Source organism: Camelus bactrianus, chromosome 10, assembly GCF_048773025.1.
Source record: "Camelus bactrianus isolate YW-2024 breed Bactrian camel chromosome 10, ASM4877302v1, whole genome shotgun sequence".
Classification (NCBI taxonomy): Eukaryota; Metazoa; Chordata; class Mammalia; order Artiodactyla; family Camelidae; genus Camelus; species Camelus bactrianus.
The window spans coordinates 64767729-64784258 of NC_133548.1; positions in this window are offsets into that span (position 1 = coordinate 64767729).

The window sequence follows — 16530 nt, forward strand, 5'->3', positions numbered from 1 at the left end:
AAAAGACACTGGACGGATTCAATACCAAAAGTAAGATTACAGAGTTAAGAGAGAGTGAACTTTAAAATAGATCAATAGAAACTGTACAATCTGAAAATAAAGAGAAAAATTATTTTAAAAGAACAGAGCTTCTAAGACCTGTAGGACTTATGTCATATGATCTACCATACATTGAGTTAGATTCCCAGAAAGAGAGAAAAGAGAGTTTGGGAAAGAAAAAAAAATAAAGGAGTAATTGCTGAAAACTTCTTGTGTTGGTTTCCCAAAGCTGCTGTAATGAAGTGCTACAAACTGGGTGACTTAAAACAGCAGAAATATATTCTCGCACAGTTCTGGAGGCTAGGAATATGAAATCAAGGTGTCAGCAGGGTCACGCTCCCCCTAAGACTCTAGGTAGAATCTTTCCCTGCTTCTTCCCAGTTCCTGGTGATGGTCGTTGATCTTTGGTGCTCCTTGTCTTACGGCTGCATCACTCCGATCTCCGCCTGTCATCACATGGTGCTCTCCTTGTGTGTGTGTTTACATACAAACTTCTCTCTTATAAGGGCGCTGGTCATATTAGATTAGGACCTACCCAAATGACCTCATGTTAACCTGATTACATCAGCCATACTTCCAACCAAGGTCACATTCACAGGTACCTGGGTTAGGACTTTAGCATATCCTCTGGGTGAACACAATTCTGCTCACAACATTTCCCCAATTTGGTTCAAGATATAAATTCACAAATTGTAGATGCTTGGTAAAATCAAAACAGGATAAATTCAAAGGAAACCATGCCTAGGTACATCATAATTGAACTGCTAAAAGTCAAGGTTAATGAAAAAAAAAAAAAAGTTGAGGGCATCTAGAGAACTCTAAAATATAATTCATAGGAGAATAACAATTCACAACAATGTGAATGACTGCAGAGCCTCACCAAGAACAGGAAAATAGAGGACCAGCATCCTTCATGTGCTGGAGGAAGAAAATCTATAGACGTAGAATTCTGTACTCAGCATAACTATTCTTCAGAAATAAAAGTGAAATAAAGACATTTTTGCATAAATGAAAACAAAGAGAATTTGTCACCAGAAGATGTACTCTTTAAAAAAAAAAATGCTAAAGGAAGCTCTTCAGGCTGAAAAATAAACGTTACCAGAGGGAAACCTGGATCCTTCAGGAATGAAGGAAACGTGTCAGAAATGCTAATTCTCTGGGTAAATATAAAAGACTATGTTTTGAACTTCTGGTTTCCAGTCCTACATGTAAGGAGCTTCAAATCACTACTCTGTTCTAGCTGACAACAAATATAAAGCTAAACGAATGAAAAATAAACAATTTTTCTTGAATCCATAAGTTAGTGGAAAACACAGGGCAGAAGACTGCCCCCCAAGAGAAGAGAGACAGACAGGCAAACACAGGGAGCCACAGGCTTACAGGAGCAGAGCTCCACCAACAGAAATGCCTGTGGAAACCAGTGCTGGGTTAGGAAAACCTGAACTGTAATGGACGAACTGCTGGAGGTTCAGTGTGGAGAAGGCAGGGGTTAAAAACTCCAGAAGGACTCAGTCCTAGGGGGGTCCCCACCATATTGTGAGATTTACTTCCAGGCACTCAATCCGCTTCCCACAGTAAATATCAGAAAACAATCCCCTGTGCTTCTGGCAGGGAGAAAGGAAAAGGAAATGTGCCAGACCACTCTGGTTTTCTCAACAAGCCCTGCCCTCAGGGGAAACTGGTTAACTAGAGCCTTACCTACTAGGGTATGACCAGAATTGAACTGGCCTGGGGGAGGGGAAGTACCTAACTCCAGCCATCTCTAGCCATCCTGTTACACCTAAGTTAGGGCAGAGGGAGGTGGGGGGTCCTGAGAAACACTCGTGAAGTTCACGGAGCAGAAGCACAGGCTCACTAAAAGACTGAGGCCTAATCATAGGACTATAAAGCACTTACCACGCCTCACCACCCTAGTACTAAAGGCCTATTTACAGCAGTTCTTTTTACCCAGTACAGCATGTTCAGCAAACAAGAAAAAATTACAAAGCATACCAAACGGCAAAAAACACAATTTGAAGAGACAGACATTTGGGTCAAAAAAGAAAACCCAAGAGGAATTTTCAAATATTTTGAACTAAGTGAAAATGAAAACACAACGTATCAAAATTCGTGGGATGCATTAAAAGCAGTGCTTCCAGGGGGAGGGCATAGCTCAAGTGGTAGAGCACATGCTTAGCATGCACAAGATCCTGGGTTCAATCCGCAGCACCTCCTCTAAAAACAAATAAATCTAATTACCTCCTCCCCCCAAAATAAAAAAAAAATTTTAATAATGCAATAATAAATAAAATATTTTTTTAAAGCAGTGCTTCCAGTGAAATGTATGGCACTGAATGCATACATGAGAAAAAAAGAAAGATCTCAAACCGATAATCTAAGTTTCCACCTTGAGAAACTACAAAAAGAAGAGCCAGTTAAATCCAAAGTAAGCAGATAAAAAGAAATAATAACAAAGCAGAAATCAATGCAATTGAAAATAAGAAATTAATAGAGAAAATCAATGAAACTAAAAGCTGGTTGTTTGAAAAGACCAATAAAATCGATAAACCTGTAACCAGGCTAATTAAGAAAAAGAGAGAGGATGCAAGTTACTAACATTCAGAAAGGACATCTCTTCCATTTAGACCTCACTACAGATCCCATGGTCATCCAAAGGATGATAAAGGAATATAATGAACACTCTATGACTCACAATTTGATAACCTACATGAAATGGATCAATTCTTTGAAATGCACAATTTGCCAAAATTCACACAAGAAGAACTAGACAATCTGAATAGGTCCATATCTATCAGAGAAATTGAATCAATAATTCATAGACTTCTAAACAAAAAACATCCACTTAGATGATTTCACTAGTGAATTCTACCAAACATTTAAGGAAGAATTTATACCAATTCTCTGCAATCTCTTTCAGAGGAGAGAAGCAGAGGGAATACTTCCTCACTCATCCAGGGAGGTCAGCATTACCCTAAAACCAAAGACACAGTAAGAAAACTACAGACCAACATCTCCCACGAGCATACATACAAAGATTCTCAACAAAATATTAGTAAACCAAACCCAACAATGTATAAAAACAATTATACAGTGACCATGTGGGATTTATCTTAGGTATGAAAGGCAGTTTCAATATTTGAAAATCAAATAATGGAATCCATCATATAAACAGACTAAAACAGAAAAGCTTCAGGATCATATCAATAGATACAGAAATACTTAATGAAATCCAACACCTATTCATGACAAAAACTTAGTAAACTAAGACTAGAGAGGAATTTCCTCAACTTAATAAAGAATTTCTACAAAAACTTACAGCTAGCATCATATTTAATGGTGAGAAATCCAGTACCAGGGAAAGACTGTCTTTGTTCACAGATGACATGATCTTTTATGTGGAAAATCCAAAACAACAGGTGAAAACCTCCCTGGAACTAGTAAGTAATTATAGCAAGGTTGCAGGGTACAGCGTTAATATATGTCAATCACTTTTCTCTATGCTAGAACTGAACAAGTGAAATTTGAAATAACAAACACAAAATCATTTACATTAACACCCCCAAAATATGAAATACTTCAGTAGAAATCTAACAAGATGTGTCTGAGATCTATATGAGGAAAACTACAAAACTCTGATGAATGAAATGAAAGAAGAATGAAATGGAGAGATAATCCATGTGTATGGATAAGGAAGACTCAGTATTGCCAAGATATTAGCCCTTCCCAAATTGACCTATAGATTCCATGCAATTACAATCAAAATCCCAGCAAGTTATTTTGTGGATCTTGGCAAATTGATTCCAAAGTTTTATATGGAGAGGCCAACACAATATTGAAGGAAAAGAATGAAACTGGAGGACTGACACTACCAACTTTAAGACTTACTATAAAGCTACAGTAATCAGGACAATATGGTACTAGAGAAAGAATAGACATGTATATCAATGGAACAGAATAGAGAGTCCAAAATATAAACCCATATAATGTAGTTAACTGATCTTTGACAAAGGAGCAAAGGCAATATAAGGGAGCAGACAGTCTTCAACTATTGGTGCTGGAACAACTGGACATCCACATGCAAATAAATATATGAATAAACAAATCCAGGCATAGGTACTACACCTGCCACAAAACTTAAAGTGTTTCATATATCTAAATGTAAAACACAAAAAGTATAAAATTCCTAGAAGATAACATAGGAGAAAACCTAGATGATCTCGGATATAGCAATAACTTTTTAGCTGCAATATTAAAAGCATCATACAAGAAATAATCGATAAGCTGGACTTTATGAAAGTTTAAAACTTCTGCTCTGTGAAAGACAATGTCAAGAGAATGAGAAGAGAAACCACAGATTGGGAGAAATATTTGCAAAGGATATATCTCTTATCCAAAATATACAAAGAAGTCTTAAAACTCAACAATAGGAAAAGAAAAAACCTGATTGAAAAAATGGGCCAAAGGCTTTAACATAAAATTCACCAAAGGAGATAAAACAGATGACAAACAAGCATATGAAAAGATGCTCCACATCATGTCATCAGAAAATGTCAATTAAAACAACAGTGAGACACCACTATACACCCATTAGAGCGAACAAAACCCAGAACACTGATAATATCAAATGCTGGTGAGGCTGTGGAGCAACAGGAACTCTTATACATTGCTGTGGAAGTGTGAAATGGGACAGCCCATTTTGGAAGATAGTTTGGTGATTTTGTACCAAATTAAACGTACTTTTACCATACAATCCAGCAATCACACTCCTTGATATTTACCCAAAGGAGTTGAAAACTTATGTCCATACAAAAACCTGTACCTGGATGTTTATAGCAGCTTTATTCATAATTGCCAAAACTTGGAAGCAACTAAGATGTCCTTCAATAAGTGAATAAATAAATAAACTGTGGTATATCTAAACAATAGAATATTATTCAGTGTTAAAAAGAAATGAGCTACCAAGCCATGAAAAGACATGGAGGTAATTTAAATGCATATTACTAAGTGAAATAAGGAAATCTGAAGAGGCTACGTACTATATGATTCCAACTAGGTGACATTCTAGAAAAGGCAAAACTACGGAGACAGTAAAATGATTCAGGTTGAGGAAGGAGGGATGAATAGGCAGAGCACAGAGGATTTTAGGGCAGTGAAGATACTCTCTATGATATGATAATGATGGATACATCTCATTATACATTTGTCCAAACCCATAGAACATACAACAGCAAGAGTGAACTGTAATGTAATCTATGGACTTTGGGTGATTAGGATGTGTCAACGTATGTCCATCAATTGTAACAAGTGTACCATTCTGATGGTAGATGTTGGTAATAGTTGGGGCTGTGCATGTGTGGGCAAGAGGAATATTGGGAAGCTCTGTACCTTCCTCTCAATTCTGTGAACCTAAAACTGCTCTAAAAAAAATAGCCTTTAAAAAGTGTTTTCCTCTTAAGTCCTTTAAAATACATATGACTGTTTAAAACAAGATCTATAACATTGTCTGTTGGGGCGTTCAATGTGTATTAGTAACATGCATGACTACCATAACATGAAGGCCAGTGGGAGGATAGAAAAGAACACATATAATTGCCAAGTTTCTATACTTTTATGATGTAATGCAATTTAACTCTAAGCAGATGTGAAAGTTTAGGTATGTACACCCCAAGAGCAACCACTAAAATAGACACTCAAAAAAATAGCCTAAGAGCCAAGGTATAAATAATAAGAAATACTAAAAAATTTCAATAACCCAAGGGACAAAAAAAGAAAGCATGGAACACAGAAACAAAAAATGAGGTAACAAATAGGAAAAAAAAGATAAGATGGTAGACCTAAACTAAATGACATAGAAACACATTAAATGTTAATAGTGTAGTCTACTTACGACAGAGTCCATAAAGAAATGGGACTCACTATATGCTTCCTACAACAGACATATTATAAATATAAAAACACAGAGGTGGAAAGTAAATGGATGGAAAAAATATATATATACCATGTGACCCACAAACCTACCAAGCTTGGGGTGGCTATATTAATGTCATATACTACAGACTTTAAGGCAAAGAGTGTTACTAGAAATAGATATTTCAAAATGATAAAAGGGATTATTCATGAGAATGACATAAAAAGTGGAAAAAGTATGCACCTAATAATAGAGCCTCAAAATATGTGAGGCAATACTTGACAGAATTTGAAGGAGACAGAGACTGTTACAAAATCATGGTAAGATACTGTTAACACCCTTGTCACAGAAATTCTTATATTAACTAGACAAAATAATCTGCAATGATCAAAAAGATCGGAACATCATGGTAAACCACCTTCACCAAGTAAACATTTATAGAACACTACATCCAGCAACAGCTGAATATAAATTCTTTTGAGGAACATATGGTATATTCCCCAAGATAGGTATTATTTTGGGCCATGAGACAAGTCTCAATAAATTTAATGAGGATTAAAATTAAAAAGAGTGTGTTTTTTACCTATGTATTAGAGCTCTCCAGAGAAACAGAACCAGCAAAATGTGTGTATACATATATATATAAATATATACATATACACCTATTAATCTACTTATCTAAGAGAGAGAGAGAGAGATTTTAAGAAATTGGTTCAAGTAATTGTGGGGGTTGGCAAATCCAGAATCCACAGGGCAGGCCAGCAGGCCATCAGGCTGGAAAGTAGGAAGGGTTGATGCTACAAGTTCAAGTCTGAAGGCTGCCAGGAGGCAGAGCCTAATTCAGGGGACTTCTTTTTCTCTCAAGGCCTTCAACTAATCAGATGAGGTCCACCCATTATGAGGGTGATCTGCTTAATCCAGAGTTTACTAATTTAAATGTTAATCACATCTAAAAAAATACCTTTATAGCAATATCTAGAACGATGTTTGACCAAAATCTGGGTACTGTGGTGTAGCCAAGTTGACATCCAGATTAGCCATACAATCTACAGCAGAGCTAAATGGAAAAGCAATAGCAATGAGACATCTAGGAAACCCCAAATATCTGAAAATTTAACTAGACCATTCTAACTCATTCATAGGGCAAAGACAAAAATCACAAGGAAAGTTAGCAAATACTTTTAAGTGAATGGCAATAAAAATAAAACATCAAAATTTGTGGGATACAATTAAAGCATCACATAGAAGAAAATATACACCGTTCAATGCTTGTATTAGAAAACAGTACCTAAAATCAGTGAACTAAGTCTTCACCTCAGGAAGCTAGGGAAAAAAGAGCAAAATAAGTAGAAGAAAAGAAATATAAGAGTAGAAATCCATAAAATAGGAACCAGACATTATGGAAAGTTAACAACGTCAAACTCTGTTCTGTTAAAACAGTAAAATTTTCAAACATCTAGTTAAATAGATGGAAAGAAGGAAGGAAGAGAGATAGAGAGGACAGGAGAAGGGAAGGAGGAAGGGAGAGAGAGAAGGAAGAAGAAAAAAAGAAAGAAAGAAAAAGAGAACACAAATTGCCAGTATCAGGAATTAGAATGGGATTATCGCCACATGTCCTACAGACATTAGAAGAATAATATGGAAATACATCCAAATAAGTGGAGAGATATACTTGATGATGGATTAGAAGACATGGGGGGAGGGTATAGCTCAGAGTAAAGCACAGGCTTAGCATGCAGGAGGTCCTGGGTTCAATCCCCAGTACCTCTATTTAAATGAAATAAATAAATAAAACCTAATTACCACCCCCCCAAGTTTAAAAAAAAAAGACACTAATTATTAAAATGACAATTCTGGCCAACATGATATATAGATTCAAGGCAACTCCAATCAAAATATTTCAGCAAAACTTTATTGTAGAAATTTCCATATTGATCTAAAATTTATGTGGAAAAACAGAAGGTCTAGAATAACCAAAGCAACTTTTTAAAAAGGGAGCAGTCTGAAGACTTACCCAACTTAATTTCAAAAATTACTATGAAGCTCTAACAATCAAGACAGTTTGGTATCTGTATAAGAACAGACACAATGAAGGGAGGATCCAGAATAGACTTACATGTATATTGGCAAGTGATTTTTTTTTTTTTTTTTTTGCCTTGGCAGTTATTTTTCAATAGAGATGCCAAGAAATTCAAAGATGGTCATGGTAAAGAAAAATCAATTGTGTTTCTATATCCTAGCAAAAATTTTATTTGGCAATTGAAACTAAAAATGCTATTTTCAATAGTATCCCACACACATAGAAATAGTTCCAGAAAAATTAAAACATGAAAGATGAATATACCAAAAATTACAAAATATTACTAACAAAAGTTGTGGTCAATTGAATGTCATCAAAACTGCCAAGGTAATTCAATGTGGAAAGGACAGTCTTTGTAACAAATGTTGCTAGAAAAACTGGATATCCATATGGAAAAAAAAGAACTTTATCCTTTTTCTCACATCATATACAAAATTAACTCAAAATGAAATGCAGACTTAAATATAAGAGCAAAAACTATAAAACTCTACAAAGAAAAATAAAAGGAAATCTTTGTGATCTTGATGTAGACAAAGATTTCTTAGCTTGGACACAAAGAAAAGCATAAATAATAAAAGAAAAAAATTGATTAATCACCCGTCAACAAAATGTAAAAGTTTTACCTTTGATACAAAGACTTGGAGAAAAATATCTGCAAATTACTTTCCTGATCCTTTAATTACATACAAAATAAATTTTTTTTAAAACCCTCTACACTTCAATAGTAAGAAGACAACCTGATTTTATAAGGAGAAGAAGATTTAAATAGCTACATCACCAAAGAACATAAGTGAATGGCAAATCATCAAAACACAACATGCTCAGTAGAACTAAGGTGATGCCTGGGTCATAACCAGGCTCAGTCACTTACTTCTCATGTGAACTTGGACCTGTTTAGCTCTTTGTCCTTCTTCTCATAGGTCAAATATCAGTTAAAAAAAAAAAATAGAACCTAACTTCATACAATTGAGGATTCAGGAGTTTGAAATGCTAGGAAGTGCTCAGAAAAATGCCTGTCCCATAGGAAGTACACAAGGAATGTTAGTTACAGATGTTATAATTATTCAGGTCTCCTTGCCTGGAAATTCCTCCTGGGAGAATTTCTTACCATAGTGGTTTTTCCTATGGTTACACATTTTCATACTTTATAACCTCCTCTCCCAAGAAAGAGGAAGGCAGATAGGTGGGAGGGACTTGACCAGCTTGAGTTCTGACATGCTATTTTTGAGCATTAAATGAAACAATCATTTTAAAGTTCTTAGCTCCGTGCTTGGCACACAGGCCATATTCAATAAACATTAATTAGCGCATCTTTTCTCTAGATGCCCAGCATGGAGCTGGGTCTATGGATGGTACTGTAAAGTCATTGCTGAAAAAATATGTGGGTGTTTAGGCTTAAACTTCTCAGCATGAGGAATTGGATCTCTGGCTCTCTTTCTGCAGCATCAGAGGACCCCCCCAATCCACTAGAGGTTTAACAGACATTCTCAGTTTACTCTGAAGAGGGGAGAGAAGAGGAGAATATTAGCTGATTGCAGCTTTCTGGCTGCAAATTTTCCACCGGAGCTGAGGTTAGAGATTTAGTGGGAGTAACTCTAAATGCTTCAAGCACTCTTAGAAAACCTCAATTACATCGATTATGCGCTGTCAGTGGAACATTCACTGGAAGCTGTACCTCTCTGAGGCACCGCGTGGTGATGAGTTTTCTCTAATCTGTCCAAAAGGTCTCACCAGCTTTCTCCTGCCAGCAACTGGCATTTGAGAAAGCACAGCCCCGGGTGAGGGGTGCAGTCTGTGGCTGTGGAGCAGAGCAAAGCTAAGAGGCCCATAAGGGGATTAAACCTCTGACCCGCTCCTCATTAGCACAATGTTCTAGCCGGCGGGGAAATAATGCAGACTCCTTGAGTGTTAGCAAATACTGACCTACTTAGATATGAGGGATAAAAGCGCACATTTTCCCTCCGACATCAGCACAATCTGTCTCTGGGAATTGAAAGGACAGAGAAAGCCCTTTTACTGGGAATTTCTGGGTCAATAACTCTCGTCTCATGCTCCTACAGTAATTACTGGATTATGTTCCCCAATTATTCTTCCATCCAATAACTGCTTCTCTGCCCACCCACCCATGTTCCAACAAGTATCAGACAGCATGTCAGGCCATTCGAGGCTTCTGTGACATTAGTTACCTCCACAGGACTAGATCCCTCCACCTAGAGTACTTTCACCACTCCCCCAACCCCCCACTCCTCACCGCCACTCCTCTGGCCATCACATACTCATCCTTCCCATACCAGGAAGTTGTCCTGGAAGGCTTCATAAATTCTGACGCCTGGGTTAGCTGTCTGTCCTGGGGGCACCTGTGCACACCCTACTCCCCCATCGCAGTACTTAGCACACTGTACTGTCACAGCCTGGGCTCTCTCCCCAACCCCCAGTCCTGGAAGCACCTTAGGAGCCAGGGCTGTGTCCTGAGCAGAGTTGAATACTATCACCTCTGTTCCTGGCATAAAATAGAAACTCAATAAATATTTGTTCAATGAATGATTGAAGGAAATTCCAGTTTTCTTCTTATAAATGAAATACCTTAAGTCATGCTAAAAAAAAATCCAAAAATACTTAAATAGTACTGGCATTTAACCATTTTTTAAAAATTTTTTATTGAGGTGTAGTTGATGTACAATGCTAATTTCAGGTGCACACCAAAGCTATTCAGTTATACATATACATACATATATATTTTTTCTTTTCAGATTCTTTCCCATTATATGTTATTACAAGAAATTGAATATAGTTCCCTGTGCTATACAGCAGGTCTTTTTTGTTTATCTATTTTACATATAGTCATGTGTATCTGTTAATCCCAAATTCCTAATTTATTCCTCCCCCATCCTTTCCCCATTGGTAACCACAGTTTGTTTTCTATGTCCATGAGTCTGGTTTTGGTTTGTAAATAGAATTTGTATCAGTTTTTTCTTTTTTACATTTCACATATAAATGATATCATATGATATTTGTCTTTCTCTGTCTGACTTATTTCACTTAGTATGATAATCTCTAGATCTACTCATGTTGGTGCAAATGGCATTATTATGGCTGAGTAGTATTCCATTGTGTATATACACATTTTATATATACACACACACACACACAAACACACCCCACATCTTCTTTATCAAGTCATCTGTCGTGGACATTTGGGTTGTTGCCATGTCCTGGCTATTGTAAATAGTGCTGCTGTGAACATAGGGGTGATGTGTCTTTTCAAATTATAGTTTTCTCTGGATATATGCTCAGGAGTGGCACTGCTGGATCATATGGTAAGTCTATTTTTAGTTTTTTAAGGAACCTCCATACTGTCCTCCATAGTGGCTGCACCAATTTACATTCCCACCAACAGTATAGAAGGGCTCCTTTTTCTTCATACCCTCTCCAGTAGTTATTATTTGTAAACTTTTTAATGATGGCCATTCTGACTGATGTGAGGTGATACTTCATTATAGTTTTGATTTGCATTTCTCTAATAGTTAGTGATATTGAGCATCTTTTCATGTGCCTGTTGGCCATCTGGATGTCTTCTTTGGAGAAATATCTATTTAGGTCTTCTGCCCATTTCTTGACTGGGTTGCCTATTCTTTGATACTAAGCTGTATAAGCTGTTTATATATTTTGGAAATTAGTCCCTGTCAGTCACATCATTTACAAATATTTTCTTCCATTCTGATTAACAAAAAATAGAAAATGCAATGCATTAATAGCAGGAATGAATGAAAGTATATCATTACAGATCATTCACACATTAAAAGGAAAATAAAGGACTACTCTGAAAAGTTTAAGGTCAATAAATTTGACAATCTAGATTAAATGGGCATATTATTACATAACACAACTTACACAACTGACATAAAATGAAACAGAGTATCTGAAGAGCCCTATTTCCATTAAAGAAATTGAATTCATTTTCAAAAACATTCACAAAGAAAGCTCCAGGTCCATAATTTGTCAATCCATAATTTTAAATAGTAGTCCTCTGAGGATTTGACATATTTCAAAATGTATAGAATTTTGATTAGAAATTGAAGTTATAGATATAAAATTTGGCTCAATTTTTGGTTATCCTTAGAAAACTATGGACTGGACAATTGAAGAGCCAATGAAATTAAATAAAGAATATTATGTTTGGGGAAAACAAAATGGAAAGTCAATAATTTCATAAAATACATAAAGTGTAGTGATTATGCTTAAAATGAGTTGCATGACTTGTCACCTAACTTTTTTTCAGCCTCTGTTTCCTATATTAGTAAACAGAGATGATTCTCCCTTTTAAGATATTTGGAGGTTTGTAATTGATGTATATCAAGATACTTACCCAAAGGAAGCATTGGATATTAGTAGCTAGTTCTCTTTGAATATTGATAATGCTCTCTGCAAAGCACCCAGCTTACATAGTAAGGCAAGTCACCACTCAACAAAACTCAATTTTGAATTCAAAAGCTGAGATACCTACCATAGAAACTATAAGAAAACTACCAATTAATGTGCCTTATGAACATAAACACAAACATCCTTAGCAAAAATGGCAGTAAATCAAATTCACCAATATATAAAAAGAAATACATTATGACCAACTGGAGTGTATCCTAGAAATGCAAGGTTGATTTAATATTCAAAGAAATCAATATAACTGTTCCTATTAACAAACTAAAAAGAAAACCTAGAATGAATGCATAAAAAGTATTTGACAAAATTTATCAGCCAGTCTCAGGAAACAAGAAATGGACAGGATCTGTCACATCATGATAAAAGACACTTTCAAAAAATTTTTCTTCCTAAATTTGGGAATAAGGCAAAAGATGTCTGTTCTCACAACTTCTAGTCAACATTGTACTGGAGGTCCTAGCTAGTACAATAAGGCATATACAAATAAGGGAATGGGATTAGAAAAAATTGAGTATTTCTCCAACATCTCATAGCTAGAAGGTAAAGTCAATTATCCCAGGCTCTTTACTCTGAAAGCACTGGATTCTTCATCTAAAAGCCAACTCCTGAGCCAATAAAACAAAATGGGGAAAAAATTTTATTCTATTCTTGGTAGAAGAATTATTTCATAATTGTCATTCAAGATGAAAACAGCTTCACTCGTCATGCAGAATCGCGGATGCTACACCATTCCTTGCATAACACTATTAAAGATCCCACTCCAATCAGGCAGCTCACTTTGTAACAACTATTTTGGACATTAAGGTTTCGTAGGAAGCTCTAAAAGTTCATGCAGTAAAAGCCATTCAATACAATAAGCAATCTACCCGGCACGAACATACCTTGCAAGGCAACAAAAATGCCTCTGCAAAAGTATCTTGCTTTCAATCTCCAGAGGAGAAACTTGAAGTTCAGGACACCTAAGTAATTAGCTTATGGTCACAAATCAAGTTTGAAAATGGGAGAGAGGAAGAGATGGTGGGTTTTGAAAGGAATCCTGCAACTCCATTAATGGTTTTGTGTTCTGACCACAGAACCTCTACACCTCTCTGACGCTAGCCAGAGAAATATTCCTCCACTTGCCATCTGACAGTCCGTACCAGTTTTACATAACTTCCTTCAATCAGAAAGGTTCCTTTTACGACTCTGTATTTCTTTCTGAGAACCAGCTGAATTGTTAGAGGCAAGGTGGGAGTTTCTCAAGCAAACAAAGGAAATAGTTGGAAGGACCCTCACTGAGGCCTCACAAAGCAGGCCTTCCAGAAAATCAGTCTTTATCACTAACCTCTTTTAAAAGGTTGGCAAGAATACAGAGTGCTCCTTGAGAGAGATTACGTGGGTAGTGGCTGCAGTGGCGACAGAGAGACGTGTCAGCGTGTTGAGTCAATGGAGGTGCACAAGCTGTGCCAAGGCAAAGCGGATGGAATGGAGGCTGTCGGACCCGGGGTGAAGCTGGTGTCAGGTGCTGGGGGTATTTTTTCTACCTTTTGATGGGGCAGGAAACTAACTCTTGCCTCCTTCTTTGAAAACCCACTTAAATTCTTTAACGGTTGAAGTGAATAGGTCTCTATATGGCTTTGTTTTCTCTATAAACAGAGAATCATCCTGATTCTTGTATTTTCCAAGGGTGAAGGCCAAAGGCACAGAAGAGATGTGGGCAGTCACTTAAACAAATGAAGATGCTGGCTTTTTCAGTTAGTTTGCAGACATGTATTAATGTCCTAATGTGTGAAAAGCACACTGCATTAGGCTTCATCAGGAAAGAAAAACAGCAATAATTAACGGCTCAATTTATGTTTATGGATAACGTGCTGTGCAAATGATTTCATACGTATTAGCTTTTTAAAATAATCTTAACACAATCTTGTAAGTGTTATTATTTGCATTTCCCAGTTGATGAAACAGAGACTTGAAAGGGTTAATAGCTTGCTTGCTAACAAAAAGTAAGAGACAATGCCAGATCTGAAACTAATTTTGATTCCAGTATCTGTCTATAATTATTCTAAATTCCTTTTAAAAGAGCCAAAGCAGTTTCTGATCTCAAAGTAATATATTTCTTTAGTCTAGCTAGCTACACTGCAGCTTGCCAGCCAGTCAGAATTCACTGTAGACCTCAGAACCTGATCTGACAGAAGTGTAAAACTCTCACTGTTTCCGTATCTCCCTTTTCTGCCAAGTTTTGAAGAGCTCCTACTTGTAAGGGGAATGCCTCCAGCAGGGACCTTCCGCTCCTCAGTTCTACCCTATCAGGTAATTCTGTGTTCAACAGCCTGCCCTCCTCCGAGCTCACAGATACAGAGCCCAGGGGATGTTCCGTGGATAACACGTATGCATGTAGATGGATCACCATTAGAGTGAGACGGACACGTTTAGAATTCAGAATCTGGATCAATGGGTTAGCTCAAACCAAGGTTGCCAGAATACGTCCCTGCCTGTTAATAGGCACACTTCTGAGAACCTAGTATAAAACACATACGAGATATATACGTACATATATATATTGGTGTATATATATGTGTTTGTATATATATACATATAAGATACAATATACATAGTATATGTATATTGGTGTCTGAATATTTAGAAACCAGTGAAGTTTATATCCATATACATTTAATAATGTTATACTAATCAATTCATTTGAAGCCTCCAATGCAATATAATTATTTTATTCATTCATTATTTATGGAGCTCTTATTATGTCTTAATCTCTTAGTAGTAAGCTCTAAAGATACAAATAAAAACTATATAGTTCCTGTGTCTGTGAATCTTTTTTGTAAATAAGTTCATTTGTACCTTTTTTTAGATTCCATGTATAAGTGATATCATATGATATTTATCTTTCTCTATCTGACTTACTTCACTCTAGGTCCATCCACATCGCTGCAAATGGCATCATTTCATTTTTATGGCTGAGTAGTATTCCATGGTGTATATATATCATGTCTTTTTTATCAAGTCATCTGTCGATGGACATTTAGGTTGCTCCCATGTCTTGACTATTGTAAATAGTGCTGCTGTGAACATTAGGGTGTATGTATCTTCTTGAACTACAGTTTATACTTATATATATATTATATATACATTAGATATATTTTATATATATAACAAAAATGGCTAAAATATGTGGGTGTGTATTTAAAATATTTTAAGTTCATCAGTAAATTGACAAGAAAATATATAATATGCCAAAGCCAAAAACAAAGTACTATTGGGAGGTAGAAGGCCAGCAAGTGCAAATTCCAGCTTTGCCCTTAAGGGAATCTGTTGAAACCTAGTGAACTTGACCCTGTTTTGAAGACTGTATAAGGCACAGAAGAAAGTAGACGAACTCTAGGGCACACCTAAAATAGAAAGTCTCATGTTACGCCCCCATATAAAGTTGAGACTTCATTGGAATATAATTTCCTCTTAGAAGCAGACAGCAAGGAAGCATTTCTTTTCACTTTGGCACTAAGTGTAAGGAAAAAAAAATCACTCAAGAATTTGGAACTATAAGCCATCCCTAACACAGGCTTCTGCCCCAAGCTAAAACCTTCTGGGTGTTGCAAAAAAATTCAAATAGAAATTTTGATGTAAAATTGTCCTGGATTTAGTGCCTTCCTCCAGGTTGTAAGAAAAAGCAAAATAAGACCCTCTCTGAAGGAATTTAATTTCAACATGATCTGAAAAAAATTCTCTCAGGTAATGATCCAAGGGATGTGAGCCAAAAGCCAAAAATTGCAAATACATAGGTAACAAGGAACCATGAGTAAAAACCAGAAGAAGTAACACTGCAGATTCATACAGGCATAGCTCCGGATATTGAGGTTATCAGGAGCTGGATATAAAATTAAAATGTTTGATATGTTTCAAGGATTGGAGTCTGAAGACATAAGCAAGAAACAAACATCTATAAAAAAACAGGTCAGAAGAAATATAAGTTGAAAATTCAAGTGACAATAAATTAAATGAAATTAAACAATGAATGAATGAAATAGCAAACTAGAAATAAGTGAGGATAGATTTCGTAAAAGAAAAATAGATC